This window comes from Lissotriton vulgaris, chromosome 3_1 (genome assembly GCF_964263255.1).
Source record: "Lissotriton vulgaris chromosome 3_1, aLisVul1.2, whole genome shotgun sequence".
NCBI lineage: Eukaryota > Metazoa > Chordata > Amphibia > Caudata > Salamandridae > Lissotriton > Lissotriton vulgaris.
Genome location: NC_141689.1, coordinates 1,774,472,171 through 1,774,495,846, shown reverse-complemented (window position 1 = coordinate 1,774,495,846; position 23,676 = coordinate 1,774,472,171). Strand labels below are relative to the sequence as shown.

The window sequence follows — 23,676 nt, the reverse complement described above, 5'->3', positions numbered from 1 at the left end:
AGGAGTAAGTTGTGAAGAATGTGTTTCAACCCCCATTGTAGATAACTGTATTTTCTTGTTTAAAAAAGTATATAATGGCCACACTCCAAATGTCTGAGATCAAGACATGTTTATGATAACATAATATTTGTGTGTGAAAATAAAACTCGATAGCTTTACAGGAAACAATGTATGCTTTAGTCACAAATGGTTTGTTATTTTGTTTCCTTATATAATTTTGTAAAACTGTCTGAACATTTCCCAAAGTTGTAGGAATAGTTCTTGGAAATTCTAGTTTGCAAAAGTATTTAAGATTATTTCTATTGTCACTAAGGTTAAAGTCTGCATGCTTAAGACTCTACTGCTAGATTAGGCCATCCTAAAAATGTTGTTCTGGAGTGTAAGGTTAAAAAAGGTGATTTAATTTTCACATGGGCAGGAATTAAGTGGGTGTAAGACTTTGTGGGTACATTGTGGTATAGTCTCAAATGTTGCAAAGATATCACCCAATAAAAACCAAATAAAAAAGCAATTTTTTGTGTGTGTGTATTTAATGAAAAACACAACAAATTAGAATTAGTTATAGTTAGGAAAACTGCATTTACATATTCTGTACAAAAACAACTTAAGCTACACAAACATTAGAAATTACTATGTTATAGATATACTTGCATAGTTATAACTTAGTTATAATTTACACCCCATCCTAAAATTACTATAACTGAATGAGACACGTTAGTGATAGATTCCTTACCTTAGAATATACCCAGGCGTCAGACTGGATCCGGAAACTTTTGCGTAGCAATACCCCTGCGCGTCGGTAGGCGTCGTCCTCGGCTCCGTGTCCGTTGTCGGCGTCAGCGCCGGAATGATGTCGCCCGAGTACTTAGACGCCGCCCTCGTGCGCTGACGTCAGTTCTTTTTTCCGCGCCAGCTAGCGCAGATCCGGAGAAGCTCTACCCCTTAGTCACTTTTTGACTAAACTTTTTTGATCTTTTGATCTGTTTTCTCTCGAGTCGTTCGACTTCTACGGTGCCGGTAGGGATGCCCGGGTTCAACCCTGCTCCAAGTGCAGCCGAATGATGTTGGTTACCGACCCCCATCGCCGGTGCCTTCAGTGTCTAGTCCTCGACCACGACGGCCGAACCTGCTCCGACTGCCGGGCCCTGACGTCTAAGGCTAGGCAGGAGCGGTCCCGCAAGCGACTTGAGCTCCGGCAGTCTGGCCGTGCCGTTCAAGGTCCCGGTCCCACAGGAGGTCGAGGGACCGGTCGCAGGGTCGGAGCCCTCGTAGCTCCGAGAGTCGACATCGGTCTTCGGGATCAAGATCCTCTGGTAAGAGGCATGAGAGGTCGGAAAGGCGTCATCGCTCTTCCGATCCACCCCGACGCTCGCGCAACGCGACCGGGGGTTCGGGTGACACCACCCACGCGGCTCCGACGGAGTCGCGGGCGTCGCAACCTGCCCCACAGCTTCCGGTCCCTGGGCACGATGCGACGCCAGAGGAGGTCGAGCGGTACCTCATGGCCATGAGGTCTCTCCCTCCTCCGCCGGGCTCCGTGGCGCCTTCGGGCCCAGCGGTCCCGGCTGGGGGGGCCTAGCGGGTCGGGTGCTTCGGCTCCGATGACGCTGGGTGCTGCGGCCCCGGCCCCGGCCCAGGCGCTGGCAAGCTCGGCTGAGCCTCTGCTGCCGTTTAATGAGGCCTTGTGTGACGTTCCTTTGGGCACTTGGTCCAAGCCTGCTACAGGTCAGCCTGTAGATAGGAACGTGGCCAGACAGTACCTCCCGGCTCTGGGCGACCCTTGCTTCTTGTCCACCCACCCCACCCCCGAGAGCCTGGTCATCCAGGCCTCTACTTCCCAGACCGCATTCCCGACGTCTCTTACAGATCGGGAATAAAAGAGGTACGAACAATTAGGAAAGAAGGTGTTCTCGTCCCTGAGTTTGGGACTGCGGTCAGTCAATACCGCATGCCTCTTGGGCCGCTACACCCACACTCTGTGGGACACGGTCGCGGACGTGCTGCCACAATGTCCGGAGGAGGCCCGGACTAAACTCGCCCAAGCCCTTGCTGAGTGTCGAGATGCGGCAAGCTATTCCATCCGGTCTGGGCTGAGCGATGGCAACGACGGTGGCAGTTCGACGCCACGCCTGGTTGAGGACTGCCAATTTTTCGGCTGATGTCCAGGCCACCCTTCTGGACATGCCGTTTGATGGCCTTTGCTTCTTTGGCGACAAAGCAGACCATGCGCTTGAGCGTTTTAAGGACTCAAGGGCTACGGCCAAGTGCTTGGGCCTCTCGGCCCGACGCCAGCAAACGGGTGCCTTTCGCTCCTTTCGTGGCCAAGGAAGGGGCGCCCATTCATGCTGCCAGCCACACACATCAGACTAATACACAGCGCGGTGGCGGCCGTGGAAACCGCCGTGTCGGCGGTCGGGGACAACGGCGAGGCCAGTCCACACCTTCACCTGCAGCATCTGCCTCAAAACCCTCCTAGTCCGTGCTTTCAGGCCCATGTGACGCCTGTGGGGCAGGGTTCGCCATCACCACTTCCACTGGTGCACTGTCACGTCGGACATGTGGGTGCTGCAAATCGTCCGAAGGGGCTACTCCCTCCCCTTCGAGATGACCCCTCCAGCCATGCCACCGCAATACCACCGCGTGTCGGGGGATCATTTGCAACTTCTGCAAGAGAAAGTTACGGCCCTCTTGGCCAAGGGGGCCATCGAGCACGTTCCTGGGCCAGAAGTAGGGTGTGGTTGTTACTCCCACTACTTTCTGGTACCCAAGAAGGGTAAAGGGGGCCTGCGCCATATCTTGGACCTACGGAACGTCAACGGCTTCCTCCGGAAGGAGAAGTTCAAAATGCGGACATTGGCTCAGGTCTTAGCTGCCCTGGACCCAGGAGACCGGATGGTAGCGTTGGACTTGCAGGACGCTTATTTCTACATCCCCGTCCTGCCGGCCCACCGGCGCTACCTGCGGTTCAAGTTAGGCCACGAGCACTTTCAGTTTACCGTGCTCCCCTTCGGCCTTACCAGCGCCCCACGGGTGTTCACGAAAGTGATGGCGGTGGTCGCAGCTCATCTGCGCAGGTTAGGGGTTTCAGTCTTCCCCTACCTCGATGACTGGTTGTTGAAGGCGGGCTCGCCCCAGACAGTCGTCAGCCACCTCCAGACAACGGGCGGACCTCCTGCACCAACTGGGGTTTTCCATCAATGTGCCAAAGTCACACCTGTACCCCTCTCAGAAGCTCTTCTTCATCAGAGCGGTCCTCGACTCGCGCAGTTTCGGGTTTATCCTCCCGAACAGCGGGTCCGGGATATTCCGGCTCTGATTCCAATCTTTCAGCCTCTATCCCGGGTCTCGGTCAGGTTGACACTGCTGCTTCTGGGGCTGATGGCCTCCTGCATCCTTCTGGTGCATCACACCAGGTGGCGGATGCGAACTCTGCAGTGGGACCTGAAGTTTCAGTGGGCCCAGCATCTGGGCAACCTGTCGGACCATGTCATGATCTCGGAGGGCACTGCGAGACAGATGCAGTGGCGGCTCACGGACTGCGATTGGTCAGCGGCAGATCCCTCTCCCTTCCCCAACCGGAGCACGTAGTTGTGACGGACGCGTCTCTCCAGGGCTGCGGGGGCCACATGGGAGAGGCGGTGATCAGAGGCCTCAGGTCTCCGGCGGAGTCCCAGCTCCACATCAACCTTCTGGAGCTGCGGGCGATCCGGCTTACACTGAAGGCATTCCTCCCCTCTGTCCGGGGAGTGTAGTGCAGGTGTTCACGGACAACACCACCGCCATGTGGTACTGCAACAAACAGGGCGGGTTGGGGTTGTGGACCCTCTGCCAGGAGGCTCTGTGCCTCTGGCAGTGGCTGGCACATCAGGGCGTGACCCTGGTGGTTCAACACCTGGGCAGGTTCTCTGAACGCCTGGGCGGACGAGCTCAGCCGAAGGTGCATGATGGATCAGGAATGTCGTCTGAACTCTGACGTGGCGCAAGGCATCTTTCTGCAGTGGGGAAAGCCTTGGTTAGATCTATTTGCCACCGAAGAGAACGCGCAATGTCATCAGTTCTGCGCGTTGGAATTTTCAAGGCGGCACTCGCTCGGGGACGCTTTTCATTGCGAATGGAGTTGCGGTCTGTTGTACGCCTTTCCGCCTATACCAGTTCTGCCCAGAGTGCTGAAGAAAATCAAGCGTGACTAGGCCCAAGTCATCCTTGTGGCTCCGGACTGGGCACGAAGGTACTGGTATCCCGAGCTACTCAGTATGTCAGTCAATTCCCCGATTCGTCTGCCTCTTCAGGAGGACGTTCTTCGCAGCAGCCGGGGACAGTCCTCCACCGAACCTGTCCAGTCTCCACTGCCATGCTTGGAGATTGAGCGGCGACAGTTGAGGCCATTTGACTTGCCTCCTGAAGTCTGTAATGTCATTCTGGCAGCCAGGCGTCCCTACACATAGTCGGGATACGCCTGCAGGTGGAACAGATTTGTGGCATGGTGCACAGCAAAGGCTGTGGATCCACTCAATGCCCCTCTTTCTGAGGTTCTCCTCTTCCTTCTTTCTCTTGCCCAGCAGAGCTCTGCTCTGGGCACTATCAAGGGATACCTTTCTGCCCTTTCATCCTTCTTAAGGCTACCTGATCAGCCTTCTTTGTTCAAGTCCCCCATTGTAAACAGATTCTTAAAGGGCATCACTCATATGTTCCCTCCTGTTCCTTTCGTGATACCCAGCTCCACATCAACCTTCTGGAGCTGCGGGCGATCCGGCTTACACTGAAGGCATTCCTCCCCTCTGTCCGGGGAGTGTAGTGCAGGTGTTCACGGACAACACCACCGCCAACAAACAGGGCGGGGTGGAGTCATGGACCCTATGCCAGGAGGCTCTGCGCCTCTGGCAGTGGCTGGAACATCAGGGCGTGACCCAGGTTCCCTGAACGCCAGGGCGGACAAACTGAGCCGTCGGTGCATGATGGATCACGAATGGCGTCTGAACTCGGACGTGGCGCAAGGCCTCTTTCTGCAGTGGGGAGAGCCTTGGTTAGATCTATTCCCCATCGAAGAGAACGCGCAATGTCATCAGTTCTGCGTGTTGGAATTTCCAAGGCGACACTCGCTCGGAGACGTTTTTCGTCACGAGTGGAGTTGCGGTCTATTGTACGCCTTTCCGCCTATACCACTTCTGCCCAGAGTGCTGAAGAAAATCAAGCGCGACCGGGCCCAAGTCATCCTTGTGGCTCTGGACTGGGCGCAAAGATACTGGTATCCCGATCTACTCAGTATGTCAGTCGATCCCCCGGTTTGTCTGCCTCTTCAGGAGGACCTTCTGTCGCAGCAACAGGGGACGGTCCTCCACCCGAAACTGTCCAGTCTCCACCTCCATGCTTGGAGATTGAGCGGCAACAGTTGGGGCCATTTGACTTGTCTCCTGAAGTCTGTAATGTCATTCTGGCAGCCAGGCATCCCTCCACAAAGTCGGTATACGCCTGCAGGTGGAACAGATTTGTGGCATGGTGCACAGCAAAGGCTGTGGATCCTCTCAATGACCCTCTTTCTGAGGTTCTCCTCTTCCTTCTTTCTCTTGCCCAGCAGGGCTCTGCTCTGGGCACTATCAATGGCTACCTTTCTGCCCTTTCAGCCTTCTTAAGGCTACCTGATCAGCCTTCTTTGTTCAAGTCCCCCATTGTAAGCAGATTCCTAAAGGGCATGACTCGTATGTTCCCTCCTGTTCCTTTCGTGATGCCCCAGTAGGACTTGAACCTGGTTCTAACTTACTTGATGTGCTCTCCCTTTGAGCCGCTTCATAACTGTCCTCTCCGTCTTCTTACACTTAAGACTGCTTTCCTGGTTGCCATCACCTCTGCCAGGAGAGTGAGTGAGCTCCAGGCTCTTTCCTCTAAACCTCCTTTCCTTTCTGTCCATCCGGACAAGGTTGTGTTGCGGACACAACCCTCTTTCCTGCCCGAGGTAGTCACAGCCTTTCACATCGGGCAGTCCATCACCTTGCCCACCTTCTTTCCGCCTCCGCATCCCTCAAAAGAGGAAGAGAGGCTCCATCGTCTGTACCCAAAACATGCGCTCTGTTACTATCTGGATCGCACACGCCAGTTTCGGGTGGATGACCAACTCTTTGTTGGTTACGTGGGTGCTAAGAAAGGACGTACGGTGCACAAGCGAACCATCTCTCGGTGGATCGTGTTGTGCATCCAAGCCTGTTACTCCTTGGCTAAGAAGGAACCTCCTGTTGGGCTGAGGGCCCACTCCACTCGGGCCTCAGCGACTACTACTGCCCTGGGCTGAGGAGTCCCCTTGCAGGACATTTGTCAGGCAGCTACGTGGGCCTCGCTGCACACGTTCGCAAGACACTACTGCCTGGACAGCCAAGTCCGGAGGGATGGCTTCTTTGGCCGTTCCGTCCTCCAGGACTTTCTGGTGTGATTATTGGTTCGCAGACCCACCACCGGGGTTGGTATTGCTGGGGTATCTATTCTAAGGTAAGGAATCTATCACTAACGTGTCTCTTTCAGAGGCACAAGTTACTACTTCTGTAACTTCTGTAAGAGACATTAGTTAGTGATAGATTCCTTACCGACCTACCCATCCTCCCCGTTCTGCGAACCGATATCTAGAGTTAAGGTCATCCCCTTTCAGGGCCCTAGTTTCATAGCATCAGTGTTGGTTCTATCATGGATCTGCGTATCTCGCGCGGAAAAGCTGTGTATAAGAACTGACGTCAGCGCGCGAGGGCGGCGTCTAAGTACTCCGGCGACGTCATTCCGGCGCTAACTACACCGACGACGGACGCGGAGCAGCGAACGACGCTTACCGACGCGCAGGGGTATTGCTACGCAAAAGTTTCCGGATCCAGTCTGACGCCTGGGGATATTCTAAAGTAAGGTTTCTATCACTAACTAATGTCTCTTATAGATATATCGTTACACAAGTAGTAACTTGTGCATCACGAGCACCTCCCTACAGAGTCTTTCAAGTGGCTAGCCTCCCTATATTAACTATTACTCGGCCCTCTACCATGCACACTCTTCTCTTAAATGATGTCATTTCAGATGGCATGACTGTACTAATGAATTCTATGATTAAATGTGCTAAAGCTGAGGTTATATGAAAGGGTATTAGCAGTTCATGTGTAAGGCGTGAGTTATAGTAAATGTAGTGTGAGTACCGAGCTGAACAGACTGGACAGAGGTGCGTGAGTTATAGTAAATTTAGGGCGGGCATAAATTATAACTTTATATTATAACTATGAAGTTATAACTATAGGCTAGTAATTTCAAATTTTTGTGTAGTTTAAGTTGCTTTTCTATAAAATAATAAGTTACATTTTCCTAACTATAAATAATCTTAAACTGTTGTTTTTTTCACTGTATGTTGTTTTAAAGTTGTTTTTACCCATATAATGTTCTTTATTATGGTATTAAATATACATTTTTTTTGTAACACAGTGCTTTTGCTGAAGCTTTGAACGTTTTAAAAATTATATTTACACCATATAATTATATTATATTGACATTACAAATTTAGGGTTTCATGGCTATTTATATTTTTTATTCACACGTGTTATTATGGAAACTATAGGTTCTGTTTGTGAACTATACATTGCTTAATTATAGCCAGTGGTTTCCGGTACTCGGTACCAGTACTTAGTCGTCAACACCACATGACAGTCTCCCACATGGTGGCGATTTTTATCTTATCTGGTGATGAGCACAACAGCAGTTATTTATTAATTCAATGTACATTAAAAATGATTAATAACATCCACCCAAGCCATTCTTATAGCTTTTTGGTCTATAATAGTCTGATTTCACACTTCTAAGAGTGCGATAGTAGTTGCATTGGTAGTGTCTTTGGCAGGGGCAGTGAGTGGTGCATGTCACTGTGGCTGCATGATCAGGGACCTGGCATCCTATGTTTTTTAAACACTGGAACTATACTGGTACGGGAATAGTATTGAGATACTACTGCAGTACATTTTTGTTTTTTTAAACCACAATCCTTTGGCTTAGAACTGTGTTCTTTGTAGGAAACAAGAAGTGTAAGCCTCTTTGCCGCATTTGTGTTGAGATCAAAGGTGAAGGTTGTACTCTTTCCCGGTGGGAAACTCTTGTCTTTGAGATTTTACAGTGCTGCCATGCCTGACCATCAAGAACCTGTCCTGCTTGAGAAGGAGGAAGAAGAGATGTATTTATTTTTATTTATAAAGTTTTACATAGCGCAAACTTGACCATAGAAGGGTATCCGGGCGCTTTACAAATAGTTCAATCAGTAGAAAATAGATAACCTAGAAACATAAACGCTGACAATGTCTGTTGAAAATCAGGAGTGGGACAGTGAGTTTTAAACCAGTACCTAGACGGCGTGAAAGCCCTGGTTCAAGAACAGCGTCAGATCAGTATCCAGAGAAAAAGTTTGTGGGTTCAGATTTGTTCATTAAAAGCAGTTTGACTTCTTTTTTGAATGCAGTGATTGAAGGGATCAGTCTGATTTCAGGGGGCAGGGAGTTCCAGATTCTAGGGGCCACTCAGGAGAAGGCTCGGTTGTAGGTTTTCTTTTTTTGAAATTTTTGAGGTTTCAACGGTAAGATGCTGGTGCTTCTAGCTGATCTGCCAACACCGGACAGTTTGTCATGTAGGTACTTCGGTGTATTGAAGTGTAGGGCTTTGTGGGTCATGCAGGCAATTTTCATGTGAATCCTTGCCTCATAAGGGGATGTATGATGTTACCACGCGTACTTTTAGCACGCATACCATTACCACAGATTTTTTACAACGCGGGTCATTTTACCACGGATACCATTACAACGCAATACACTACAATGCAGATACTATTACAACGCAGACCATTACAACGTAAGTATAATTATAGGTAAGTATATAATATTAATATATAATGTAAATAATTATTTTTGAATTTTAAATTTAAATTATTTATTATTTTATTAATAAAAAAAATCAAATAATTTTAATTTTTAAATTTGTAAATATATATTAAAAATACCCCTGTACCCCAAAACCCAAACCCAGCCCTTAAACCTAAAAATACCCCTGTACCCCAAAACCCAAACCCAGCCCTAAAACCTAAAAATACCCCTGTACCCCAAAACCCAAACTCAGCCCTAATACCAAAAAATACCCCTGTACCCCAAAACCCAAACCCAGCCCTAAAACCTAAAAATACCCCTCTACCCCAAAACCCAAACCCAGCCCTAAAACCTAAAAATACCCCTGAACCCCAAAACCCAAACCCAGCCCTAAAACCTAAAAATACCCCTGAACCCCAAAACCCAAACCCAGCCCTAAAACCTAAAAATACCCCTGTACCCCAAAACCCAAACTCAGCCCTAAAACCTAAAAATACCCCTGTACCCCAAAACCCAAACCCAGCCCTAAAACCTAAAAATACCCCTGTACCCCAAAACCCAAACCCTGCCCTAAAACCTAAAAATACCCCTGTACCCCAAAACCCAAACCCAGCCCTAAAACCTAAAAATACCCCTGTACCCCAAAACCCAAACCCAGCCCTAAAACCTAAAAATACCCCTGTACCCCAAAACCCAAACCCAGCACTAAAACCTAAAAATACCCCTGTACCCCAAAACCCAAACCCAGCCCTAAAACCTAAAAATACCCCTGTACTTCCAAACCCAAACCCAGCCCTAAAACCTAAAAATAATAATAAATAATAATTATAAATAATTATAAATAATAATAATAATAAAAAATAAAAATAATAATAATAATAATTAATAATAATAATAATAATAATAATAATAAGATAAACTTACCTATAATTATACTTACGATGTAATGGTCTGCGTTGTAATAGTATCTGCGTTGTAGTGTATTGCGTTGTAATGGTATCCGTGGTAAAATGACCTGCGTTGTAAAAAATCCGTGGTAATGGAATCCATTGTAAAAAATCCGTGGTAACAGTTACATACCCTCATAAGGTAGCCAGTTTAGTGCCTCCAGATCTGGACTGATGTGGCTGTAACTTTTCAATCCAGTGATGAACCTTGCAGCAGAGTTCAGGTATGCCATTAGTGGAGCCAACTTGGATCTCGGCAGACCACATAGGGTAACACTCCCATAGACTAATCTGGGGATAGCTAGTGCTTTCACCTCTGATTTACGGGCGTCGAAGGGGGGGAAGGATTTTATTTTTCTTAGAATGCTCATTTGAAAGTTTTCTCCTCTGGTGGCTGAGCTGATGTGTTCTTGCATGTTGAGATTCGTGTCAAGTGTAATTCCTAGTGATCTTGTGGAATCTATAATGTGTGGAAGGCAGTTGAAGACTCTTAAGTGTTTCATCCTGAATCATGAGATGGAGCGGACAATGCAAAAGGAGGGATAGGAGAGAGAGGCCAGAAAAAAAATTAGGGATTTGATATTGCCACCTGGAGGGAAAAAGGTGAATTCGAAATTGGTAACCTGCAACAAGATGATTTCCTGTGACAACCTCAAACCGTACTCATTTAGTATGACAGGAATGAGGAAACACCTGAATGTGATCCAACCCACAAGGTTGGCGCAGGTTGAAAGAAAGGCGTCAATAGGTGTTGGGAGAGGTCAAAGCAGGATCATTGTCAGTGACCACCTATTCGCCCACTGCAACAGCTTCAGCTTCAACTTCTTCTGAGTTGACCAGAACCTCCGCCACCACCCGGGGCTTCTGTCCCTCCATCAATAACTGCTCTTCGTACCGCAATGTTAGTAGATCTCGTGAAACAAAGTAGAGAAATTACCCGACAGTATGTCAATACTTCCCACAGACCATCTCTTGTGCCATAATGTGATCGTTGCAGGAGATCTCGCCATACACCAGGAGCTAATCATGGCTCAACAGTTTCCTCCCGAACAGCTCCTCTTGTTTTCTGTTAAAAATTTTTGTTGGTTGGTCATGTTGACCATTGGAAAAAAAGAAAACTTTAAGAAAAATGATTTAGAAAAAAAAAGTTATTTTCAGAACTAACCAAATATCTGAACGCCTCTTGCCCGCATAGACCACCCGCGCATTGAACCACCATCTAACCCAGTCACCCTATGTCAAATTCTCCACCTTCACCCCAGTGCCTGCTCTTGAACTGCCGATCAGTAGTCGGACATGCCACTGAGATAGCAGTTACTATCCTTCAATACAACATCAACATCTGCTTTCTCACTGAAACATGACTAAAAGGCCACTCATCCCCTTATATCTACGGCCTCCTCCCACAGGGCTTCCCAGTCATCTGCAGTGATTGCCAGGGTCGTGGGGGTGTGGAATTGCTGTTATACACAAACACTACCTCTTCTTTGAATACTTAGGAGTGCAGCTTTCTGTAAAAGGCCCCACCCCCATTACCTTTCATCTCATTTATCACTCTCCAGGCTCTAACCCAAGATTCATCGAAGACCTAGCTGACCTAATTTCGCTAGCCTCCCTAATAGACAGCACTGAAGTTATATCAGGAGAACGTAACCTGCACCTGTATAATGCAAAAGATCCCTCATTCAAACCCTGATATCTTGGAAGCAAACAATCTTACCCAGCACTGCAAGGATCAAACTCACAACAAAGGCTCTACCCTTGATGCAATGATCTCTAAGCACGGCACACTATCGCTGCACACCATCCTTCCATCTGACTGGACGGACCCTCATCTAATACTTTTTCAAATCAATACCTTCCATCCAGAGGCCTGCTGCAAACCCAGACGTCCCAAGCGCAGGGTGAGGAACAGCCACCAAATCTCCTTGAAGAGTTAGAAATACTAGTCCACTGCCAAATTCAGCCTCCACCCGACCTCTCCTCCGCCAACGACCTCAGCAACCACTACAACATAAAAATGACAGTACTCATGGAAGTAGTCCCACCCCTGAAACTCAATAAGTCAAGAAATATCCCTTCCAGATCCTGGTTTAACAGCAATCCCAAGAATGAAAGGCATCAACTACATTTAGTGGAAAAAACCTGGAGACAACTACCATCGGAATGCAATCTCTCGATTTTCCGGGCCGAGCACCTTAAATTTAAAAAACATATCTTCAGGGAAAAATCCTCCTTTTTTAGACAACAACTGGACCTGTCAAAGAACAGGCCTAAAGAACTATTCAGCATCATCAAGCAACAAATATCATCTTTCCCTCAACATGCAAATAACAATTTGACAAACAAATGTAAAGAATTCGCATCATTCTTTTCTGAAAGCTTTTCTAGTATTGAACTCTCTCTTGAGCCTCTCACCCCTCTGCCTTGTATCAAGGATGCACCCTGCGCAATAGACTCTCTGTCCAAGACTGCCTATCCCCCATCCAACAACAGAGCCTCCCCTAATACAGCTCTCCAACCCCAATCCCCTGTAACTGCACACCAATGCACCCTGGTCTGAATTCAACTCTTGTTTGTGAAGAAGAAATCCTCAAAATACTTAAGAAGATGAAGCATACATCTCACATCTCAGACCCTCTCCCGGCGACTCTTGTAAAAAAGCTCAGTCACATTATCTCCTCTATATGGACCAAAATCATCAATTCCTCCCTATCGAGCAGCTGCATTCTGGCTTCCCTTAAACTCGGCCAAGTAACTTCACTCATCAAAAAAAACTGACTCCTACCCAAATTAAGTGAACAACTACAGACTCCTAACTAACCCACCTCTCCTCACCAAAACCATCGAAAAATGTGCACTCTCTCAACTCAACACCCACATTAAAAATACAACTTATATGCCACCTTCTAGTCAGGCTTCAGGAAAGGGTGCAGTACAGAAACTGCCATTCTTACCATCATAGATGATCTCTACAGAGCACTGGACGATGGACAGACATGCCTCCTAGTCCTCCTGGACCTGTCATTCGTGTTCAACACTGTCAGCCACGACATCCTCCTAAACACCCTCGAAGAGAGTAGGCATCGCAAGAACCGTCCTCCAATGGTTTGCCTCTTTCCTAAGGGTTTTTCTGCTGGTATTTCCTGTTGCCCTCTGTTGCGGAAGTTTTTCCAAAGAGGTTCCCATGTCTTAGGACGTAACATGCCCTATGTGGGGCAGTGGTAGCTGTTATATAGCTCTGTCATGCGCTGGGTAGCTGTGGTCGCCTTAGGGCCTCTGTTCTCCATGGCGTTACGGTATACTGCGAATGCAATTCTCTTGCTGAGGGCTTGGAATGGCTTTAGTTGCTCCCCGGGGTGTCCTTCTCTGGGGTCACTGCGCTGTTCGCCTGGTCTAGCCTGCTGTCTGTGGCCTGGTGTCTTGGCTCTGTCTGGTTCCACTTCTTTTTGGGCTGTGTGTGCGGACTCCTCCCTGGAGTGTGTCCGGACCCTTCTTCGCCTTTTCGCTTCCTGTCTTTGGCTGAAGTCTGGCTTGCCCTGAGTGCATCCTTCTGTGGTGCTCTCGCCATCTGCTGTGCTTGTCGTTGCCGACCTACTGTCTTTCTGCACCATTGTGCCTTCTTCCTTTTTTAAAAATGTATTTTTATTTTTATTTTCAAACAAAAAGGAAAACAAAAACATAACAAGCATGTCACATCCGAATAGCCATCACCTCCTACCCTCCCTCCACCCGCCTCTCATCTACTCCCGCAAACCACTAAACAGAGCAATGCATTTATATTGAAAATCCCGTCTTTCATCTCAAGAAATTGCTGCCCCCGGGTCCCTCCTGCGTACAGTAAAGCACCTTGTGGAACCCACCATACTCTTTCAAAGTCCCCCATCCAGGCCATAGAAGCGTCTCCATTTCCCTCATACTCTACGAAACTTCTTCGGGCAGCCTCTCGCTTTATAAGTAACTCTTTCAGCCGCCATATATATGTCCATACCTTTCCTTTAGTCCGCAATCCTCGGTAAATTCGGGGCTTCCCACTCCCGCGCCACATCCCTTTTGGCCACCACTAATGCTAACACCAGGAAAATTAAATCAGGTCGGGTCAGGTCTATCTCGGTCATTATCCCCAATAAGATTGGTTTAGGGTCCAGCGGTATGGCCACTTTGAGTAAGTTCTCTTTAGTATTCTAGCCTAATAACTTTGGAGGACCCCACATTCCCAGATGGTGTGATAGAAGTCACCCTTGACATGACCACACCTTAGGCAACTAGGGTCGGCAGCCCGCCCAATCCGGTGTAAACGGTGTCTGTCATAATAGGCTCTGTGTAAAATGTTGAGATTGAATGAGTCGTAAACGGGATTTTATGGCCACTTCCCTAGCATACATCAATGCTGTCTCTCAGTCCAGCGTGTCCATCTCCCCTAGGTTCGGCTCCCACACAGTTTTCAGTTTCACTAGGCCGTCCGGCATGTTGTTGAGAAGGGTTTTATAGGTCAGGGAAACTAATTTGGCCTGCACCTGCTCCTGTAGTAGGTTGCCCTCTAGAGGGGCATGGAAGAGGCTGGAATGAAGCAAACTGATTGTACATGGAGACCCTCCAGGTTATGTTGCCCCTAGTTTAACCCTCTGTTTGGTAGTAAAGATTGGGTAGAGAGGCTTTTCTTTAGCATGATTCCCTGGAATGAGTATGTTCCAAGTGGCTGGCAATATCGACCTTGTAACTTTGGCCTATTTTTTGTTGTTTCCTCATTTTGTTCTTGCTTCTTCTTGATGGAGGGGTATCTGTCAGCACAAGGCTAGTTGGCTATTCTTTTTGGGTCAGCTGGTTCCATGGGACTGTCACCCTATTTGGCAGTAGGCTCTTCTCAGTACAACTCTGGGCACAATGGGCCCTGTTTAGACTTGGTTAGTATGAGCCTTTGTTTTTGGGCTGGGTGTGGGCGTGCCAGCCCCTGTTTGGGCCTGGGAGAGATCGTCCAGAGTTGTTAATCTGGTGGTTGTCCGGGTGCCCTCTCCTCTCCTAGATAGCGCTACAATGTCCCCAAGTATCCCAGGGAGGGTGGGCCACTTCTCAATAATATCCGCACATTAACAGGAGGCAGGACTTAGGGGTCAGATCACTGAGATTTGTATCTTCCATTACCTCCATCCTGGAGCTTAAGTTCACAAGGCGCTGCGCTATCGATTGTAGAAGGTCTATTTGTACCTCCATTTTTGTAGACTGCCATATTAGGGCACTTGCGATGGTGTGTTGTCGAGTACAGGTCTTCCTTACTGAGTGAAAATTGCATCTCGTAGGGGATTCCCTTGCCTCCTCCTTCGTTCTAAACAGATTTGGAGTAAGTTCCAGATTTCTTTCTATTTTTAACATCAAATTTTGGAAGCAGGGTCTCAAAGATCACCCACCTCGATGAATTCTGTTGTTTGGCCTATTGCTGGTGGAGGAGGCCCTGGAGTTTCCTGCCTTGAAATTCCTGTACCAGATCCACTATGACAATGAATTTGCACGGAAGTAACTTGGGGACTGCATCCTTTGTTTAAAACCTCCTTAGCACTTGCTAGGTTGTAGGACTTCTTTATGATTGACGTTGTGGCCTTCCTTGATTCCCAAGTGGGCAAAGAAATTATAAAATCATTAGTGTCAGATCCTTGGCTAAATCTGTTCGTCTTCAAAGAGAACGCACAGTGTCAGCAATACTGCACGCTGGATTTTCCATGACGGCTGTCGCTCGGCGACGCCTTTCGTTGTGAGTGAAGCTCAGGCCTGCTGTACACCTTTCTGCCCATACCACTCCTGCCCAGGGTTCTGAAGAAGATCAGGAGCAACCTGGCCCAAGTCATTCTTGTGGCTCCGGACTGGGCAAGGAGAGTCTGGCATCCAGAGCTTCTGAAAATGAGCATTGATCCTCCGATCAGGCTGCCCGTTCGGGAGGATCTTGTATCGCAGCAGCAGGGGAGGGTCCTCCACCTGAACCGGTCAACTCTACACCTCTATTTCTGTTTAAATCTTTTTTATTGACATTTCTTATTTTTTTCCCAAACAATTACAACAATGCAATTACATCATACATCATAACAGTATTAGGGCAATGCAGCTCATGGTACAGCTTTCTGATATGCAGTAACAGCTTGCGCGTGTGGTATTTCGGATTATTACTAGGAAATTTGCATTACATTACTAGGAAATTTGCATTACATTAACAATAATGGCCTTGGTGAGACATTGTGGTACACAACGTATCTATGTTCTGAACATGAGGCATCACGTATTTGAACTGTGGATGAGGACAAAGTATTGGGTGATCGCCTGAGACCTATTGCCTGGTGTGCTGAAAAGTGTGATCCCCGCCAGATGTAAATGGTGATAAACCCTTGATTCCGGGGCCCAGACTATGTTAGTAAGGCTCTACTCTTCCTGGACCTCTCTGTGTGTGCTCTTAGAACCCAAGTGTTGGTTTGGCTGGTGCCGTGATCTCTCTTGAGTTCGAGGCATGTGGGCTGCTGAATTCATATCTGTGCATAGATCGCCGCCTAGTGTTGGGTCCGGATGATTGCACATTGTTGTCCTGGAAGAGTCTTCGAAGTATCACGAGATAGGTGGCTCCTCCCCTGGACTACAGTGCGCATGGGCATCGCCTCCATCTCCAGATTGTTTTTTTCCGCCATTGGGTTCGGATGTGTTTCGGTTCCCTCTGTCGGAATCGATAGTTGTTTAACTTTTCTAACTTGAGACCAAAAGGTCTTTAGGTTTTGCGTCGGTATTGTCAATCGTTCGGGACTGTTTGTTCCTCGGCTCCGAACGCTTGCTGCCCTTCCGCGTGCTGTCGGCGCGGTCGGGCCTACACGACGCTCCAGACTATTCAACATGGAACGAACTCCGTTTAAGAGGTGCCCGGTGTGCACCTCAAAGTATTCACACCTCGACGTGCACCCAGTGTGCAACAAATGTTTGTCGCCGGACCACGATGAGGCCAGGTGTATGGCCTGCTCCAAGTTCCGGTGCAAGAAGACTCTCAAGCTTCGTAGGGACGCTAGGCTCCAGGCCCAGTTATCGGCGCCCCCGCCGGACAACATCTTTGAGGAAGACGTTGATGACGACACCGTCCTACAAGTTTCGGACTCCAGCCCGGCGTCGGAGGATGACAACTACGACGCGGGGGACGAGGAGTTTGAGGAAGTCGTCGGAGAGGTAGGGGACGACGACTGGGCCATTGCCACCGTGGAGGATAGCTCAGAGGAGGAGCATCCTCAGACTGACTCAGGGGTCAATCCCCATTATACGGCCCAGGTCGAGGGATCGCCTTCGGGCCTTACCCAAGACCTTACTACTCGTCCCACGGCCCCGCCTCCGGCCCCGGCCACGGACATTGGTGATGCGCCACTCCCGGTACAGAAACCGAAAGTGAAGCCATCAGGGTCCACACCAGCGGTGTCGAAACCGAAAGTGAAAGTCGCACTGGTGAAACTAAAGGCTCCAAAGGCCTCAGCGCCTAAGACGTCCAAAATGGCCGCCGACATCAAGAGCCGTGCTAAGATGGCCGACCCGCAGACCCCGGTGTCGAAGGCGAAGGCGACCGACGCGGCTGCGTCGGCGCCGAAGAAGGTCGACGACCCGAAAAGAGCCTCGAAGACTCGTCAAGACAATCCCGAAGCTCTGGCTGCGCCGATTCCGGTCGACAAGGCCAAGGGTGGTGATGTGTCGGCTCCGAAGCCGGGCCTTTGATCGCCGACCCGACTCCGGACTCGGGGGAATCGCTCGAGCCGGTCCAGCCCTCACCGTCCTTGACCAAGAAGGTCACGGAGTCCCTTCAACGTATTCGGAAGGACGCATTGGCTCCCAGACCGAAGGATGTGGTGCCGAAGCCTCCACAGAAACCGGCAAAGGCGCAGACGCCAATCCATTTCACGCTGCCGCCGAAGACGACGCCGAAGGCTTTCGCTCCAAAACACGGGCCCGGGGCGCCCTCGAAGCTGGTGTCGGCGCCGAAAGCATCATTGGTGGTGTCGCAGCCTCGGCTCCAGCCACTCGCGGACGAGGAGCGTCGAGAGGTTATCATCAACGCAAACACAGGCAAACTCTCTCTCCTTAAAAGGAAGATCACCCCGGAGCCAGTGTTGGAACATTTTCGTATTCCACTCAAAAAGAAGTTGGACTCTTCGGGTACTTCTGCCCCTGTGGAGCCTGCATCTCCACAGAATTTAGAACTCTCCCCAGCTCACTCTATCGCTGGGGAAGGCGACGGGGATGAGGAGGACGAGTACAATTATCCAGCGTACTCGGATCCGGAGGGGGCCAATGAACCTTGGTCTGCTGGAGGCGACCCTGAGGACCCTCAGTCAGGTCATGAACCACAACTTTTTGCAGCAAAAACTTCTCCAACAGAGGACTCAGCAGCCTTCAACGCTCTGATTGAGAGAGCTGCGGCTAACCATGATGTCGAGCTCCATGCGGGCCCAGTGGATGTCGATTTTCTGTTTGACACCTTCTCAGTGGCTGAAAAGACTGTCAAGACATTGCCTATGCTCAAGGGGGTGCTGAAGCACGCGCCTGAGGTTTTCAAGGATCCCACTCGGGCGCGGGTCATCAATCCTCGTATTGACAAAAAATACAAGGCAGCGCCCACTGACCCAACGTACATCAAGGGACACTTGCCACTGGACTCTTTGGTTGTATCCAACGCACGCAAGCGGGCGAACTCGCAAACCACAGGTGATGCTCCTCCCCCAGATAAAGAATCGAAGATCTTTGAAGCCTCAGGAAAACGTATTGCTGCACAGGCAGCTAATATTTGGCGCATTTCAAACATGCAGGCCCTACTTGCACGCTACGATAGGGCGCACTATGACACCCTAGAAACACTTCTGCAGCACTTACCTGGCCAGTACAAAGAGGGTGCTGAAATGTTAATTCAGGAGGGGAAGCTAATCACCAACGCTTCCATTAAGTGTGCACTGGACGTGGCTGATACCGCCTCCAGGGCTGTCAACACTAGTGTGTTACTGCGTAGACATGCATGGCTTAGGATATCAGGGTTTAAACCAGACATACAGACAACCATCTTAAATCAAACAGTTAATCCAGACCACCTGTTTGGCCCTGAAGTGGATGCAACCCTTGAAAAAATGAAGAAAGACACGGACACTGCTAAGTCTATGGGGGCCCTCCAATCCCAGCAGTTTCGGGGTGGTTCCTTTCGCCGCTCCAATAACAGAGGCACCTCAAGGGGTCAGGCATCACAATCCACGCAGTACTTTAAAAGCAACACCCAAACCTCATACACCAACAAGGGTAGAGGTGGCTACAGGGGCAACAACGTCAAAGGCAGAGGACGTGGAAACAACAGCTCCAGGTCCTCCACCACCAACAAACAGTGACGCCTTGTCACTGCCCCCCGACCACACAACACCGGTCGGGGGGAGACTCCAGCAGTTCCTGCCCGCGTGGAAATCCATCACCACGGACAGGTGGGTCAAATCTCTTATCCAGTACGGTTACTGTCTGGAACTTACTTCCACTCCACCAAACATACCTCCAAGAAGCCGTCCTATGTCCGGCGAGCACTTGCACTTGTTGCAGCAGGAGGTCAAAGCCATGCTGCAAAAAGGGGCAATAGAGCTCGTGCCACTGCAAGAAAGGGGAACAGGAGTTTACTCTCTGTACTTTCTAATCCCCAAAAAGGACGGATCCCTCAGGCCCATCCTGGACCTCAGGCCCCTCAACTGGTACATTCTGTCAGAACACTTCCATATGCTCACGTTGCAGCAGGTTCTCCCTCTGCTTCGGCAGGGGGACTTCCTGGCTACGCTAGATCTCAAGGATGCATACTTTCACATTACCCTGCATCCTTCACACAGGAAGTACCTCAGATTCACAATTCAAGACCAGCACTACCAGTTCAGGGTTCTGCCTTTCGGGGTCACCACAGCGCCAAGAGTTTTTACAAAATGCCTGGCGACTGTGGCGGCGCATCTACGACGCCAGAACATCCACGTCTATCCTTATCTGGACGACTGGCTCATTCAGGCAAAGTCAGAACAGCAGTGCGCCGACCACGTGTCCCGCACCATTCATCTCCTGCACGATCTGGGGTTCTCACTGAATTACCCAAAATCCCATCTCCAACCCGCCCATATACGGCAGTATCTGGGCGCGACAATAGACACTCTGGCAGCCACTGCGCAGCCAAATTCAGTGAGAATCACCAGTATCTAGACGCTGATCCAACGATTCAGGCCTCAGCACTCGCTTCCAGCGAAGGTGTTCATGCAGTTGATAGGCATGATGGCCTCCTGCATCTCCATCGTCCCGCACGCGAGGTTACATATGCGTCCGCTTCAGGAGTGCCTAGCACGTCAGTGGACTCAGGCTCACGGGCAACTAACAGACCTAGTGTTGGTGAGCGGTCGAGCATACAACTCTCTGCATTGGTGGAATCCACAAAACCTTTGCAAGGGCCGACCGTTCCAAGAGCCTGTGCCACAGATTATCCTGACGACGGACGCTTCTCTCCAGGGATGGGGAGCGCATGTACTCCACTACACAGTGCAGGGACTATGGACACTACAGCAAAGGAAGATGCACATCAATGTACTGGAACTGATGGCGATCTTCATGGCCTTAAAGGCATTCAAAGTACATCTGTGCAACAAGGTCGTGTTGATCCGGACGGACAACATGACGGCCATGTACTACATTCAGAAGCAGGGAGGCACACACTCTCCGCAGCTGTCTCATCTGGCTCAGAGCATGTGGAAGTGGGCTATTCAGAGGAACATATTCCTCATGGCGGAGCATCTCCCAGGCAAGGACAATCAGATGGCGGACCTGCTCAGCAGGCACAGCCACCAAATGCACGAGTGGGAGATACATCCATCAGTACTCCAACCGTACTTCCGAAGGTGGGGTCATATATTTATTTTTGTCATCCAGAGATAGACCTGTTCGCCACAAGGGAGAACGCAAAATGCCAAAGCTTCGCCGCCAGGTTCCCACACCCGCAATCGCAGGGCAATGCGATATGGATGAACTGGTCAGGCAGATTTGCGTACGCTTTTCCCCCAGCACCTCTGATACCGCTGGTGGCGCGCAAGCTCAGGCAGCACTCGATGACTCTCATCCTGGTTGCTCCAACGTGGGCTCGCCAACCATGGTACACCACGTTTCTGGAACTTTCCGTGGTACCGCATCAAAGGCTTCATCTCACACCCAGCCTTCTGACGCAGAGCCATGGCGACATTCAGCACCCAGATCCGCAACAGCTCAACCTGGCGATCTGGCTCCTGAAGTCCTAGAGTTTGGCTACCTCAATCTTCCCCCCGATTGCATGGACGTCATTCGGGAGGCAAGGAAGCCCACTACTAGAGCATGTTACGCGGCTAAATGGAAGCGGTTTGTCGTTTACTGTGTAAACCACGACATTGACCCGCTGGATGCTTCCATTCAGAACATCATTTGTTACCTGTTCCATCTGTACCGATGCAATTTGGCGTATTCTTCCATCCGCATTCACCCGTCTGCTATGGCCGCATACCTCCAGAATAGGCAACACCTTTCACTTTTCAAGGTTCCTGCTATCAAGGCATTTCTGGAAGGACTCAAAAGGGTCATTCCACCACGGACACCACCAGCACCAGAATGGAACCTCAATGTGGTTCTTACACGGCTGATGGGTCCTCCTTTTGAGCCACTGCACTCTTGTGAGCTTCAGTTTCTGACTGGGAAGGTGGCTTTCTTAGTAGCAATTACATCGCTACGGAGGGTTAGTGAGTTGCAGGCACTCACCATCCAAGAACCATTTTTCCAAGTACATGCTAACAGGGTGGTGCTCCGCACCAACCCTAAATTTCTACCCAAGGTTGTATCTCAATTCCACATAAACCAGACAATTGAGTTGCCAGTGTTTTTTCAAAACCCTGAGTCGCTGGCGGAGCGGATGCTCCACACCCTTGACGTTAAAAGAGCCTTAATGTACTACATTGACAGGACAAAGGATTTTCGAAAGACCAAGCAACTTTTTGTTGCCTTTGCCTCACATCACAAGGGAAACGCTATTTCCAAAGCTGGTATCGCTAGGTGGATCGTGAAATGTATTCAGATCTGTTACGCTAAGGCTAAACGCACTCTCACTATTCCACCAAGAGCCCACTCCACCAGAAAGTTGGGGGCCTCTATGGCTTTCCTTGGGAACATTCCCTTAGAGGATATTTGTAGAGCAGCCACATGGTCTACCACACATACTTTTACTAAACATTACTGTGTAGACGTGCACTCTAAACAGCAGGCAGCTGTTGGTCAGGCTGTTCTCAGAACACTTTTTCAAACTGCTGCAGCTGGCACGGGCGGCCGCCGATAAGAGGGGGACTGCTATGTATTCTATGCACAGATATGAATTCAGCAGCCCACATGCCTCGAACTGCAAATGCTACTTACCAGTATGCATCTGTTCTTGGCATGTAGGGCTGCTGAAATTCATATCGCCCGCCCTCCTCCCCGGCGCCTGTAGCAGCAGCAGTATTCATATATATATATGCTCATAGCATGGTCATCACTCACATAGTTCACTCCATCTCTGCCAATAGCTAAAAACAATCTGGGGATGGAGGCGATGCCCATGCGCACTGTAGTCCAGGGGAGGAGCCACCTATCTCGTGATACTTTGAAGACTCTTCCAGGACAACAATGTGCAATCATCCGGACCCAACACTAGGCGGCGATCTATGCGCAGATATGAATGTCAGCAGCCCTACATGCCAAGAACAGATGCATACTGGTAAGTAGCATTTGCATTTCTCCGCAGCTGCATCTAGGCTCTGTAGGTCTGTTACTATAGTCTACCAGCTACTGGCCAGGGTAAACTTGCAAAGACCCGACAGATCTGCTCTGCGCAAGGCCACTCCCTCCGCCCTAGCCCAGTTGAGCAGTGATCGGTGCCAAGCTATTGTGTGGGAGGCTATCTGGGATTTCCCTCTCTGGTGATCAAGCGTTTTGCTGTGGCTAGCCCCAAGTCTAGAAATCAGGAGGCGGCTCTGTTTTTCTTATTCCCACTAAAGAGAAAAGGGATGTAGTGCCCTGTGCAATTGACCAGTGTAGTTGCTACGTTTGTCCAGTATTCTCCTAGAGCAGGGCAATGCCATAACATGTGCAGTATGTCTGCGTCCGGTAAGTAGCATCTAGGGCAAGCTGCATTGGTTAGGTGAAAATACTTATTAAAGTGGGTTAAGGCAAGGTATGCCCGGTGCAGTAAGAAAAATTGAATCTGCTTGAAACGCTGATTGCATGGGACATACTTCGGACCTTCCAAAGCAGCGGTCCACTCCTTGTCTGTGAATGCGCACCCCATATCCTCATGGGCGTCCGCAGGGGGGGGGGGGGTCAAGGAGGGGCGCTTGCCCCCCCCCCCTGGAACGACCCTCCTTGCCCTCCCCCTGCTGACGCCCATGAAAACCATGACTTCAAGACTGGGCTCTAACTCTCTTTCCTCTCCTTTCTTTTATTTGCTTCCCTGTGAAATGGATCCAAAAAAGAAAGACGCTTTTGCTGGAAATGTCGTATCTTTCTGACATATTAAGTGAAGCATTGGGAATAAAAGGCTACAAATATGAAAAATAGATAAATAACTAAATAAAGTAAGCCAGAGTGGTAGCAAACTGGCCAAACTGATTTTATTCACACTGAAACACATTAGCACCACTTTTACAGAGTTTGCCAGTGAAGCGCTATTTTTGTTTTCTTGTCTTTGTTTTCCCTGGACTTGGAACTAGTGCACCAATCCTGGAGGTACTGCAATGTGTGAATTGGAAAACAAAATATGTGCTGCGGCTCTGCGTCCAGGTATGTGGTCTTTTTACCATACTGCTTACGTTTTGTAA

The 23,676-nt window shown here is 49.4% G+C and overlaps 1 protein-coding gene across 15 annotated transcripts in view; it reads left to right on the top strand.

Annotated features, from left to right (window-relative positions):
* BLTP1 (bridge-like lipid transfer protein family member 1) overlaps positions 1–23,676 on the top strand; it is a 1,831,302-nt gene that overhangs the window by 890,646 nt on the left and 916,980 nt on the right. The window lies entirely within an intron of this gene.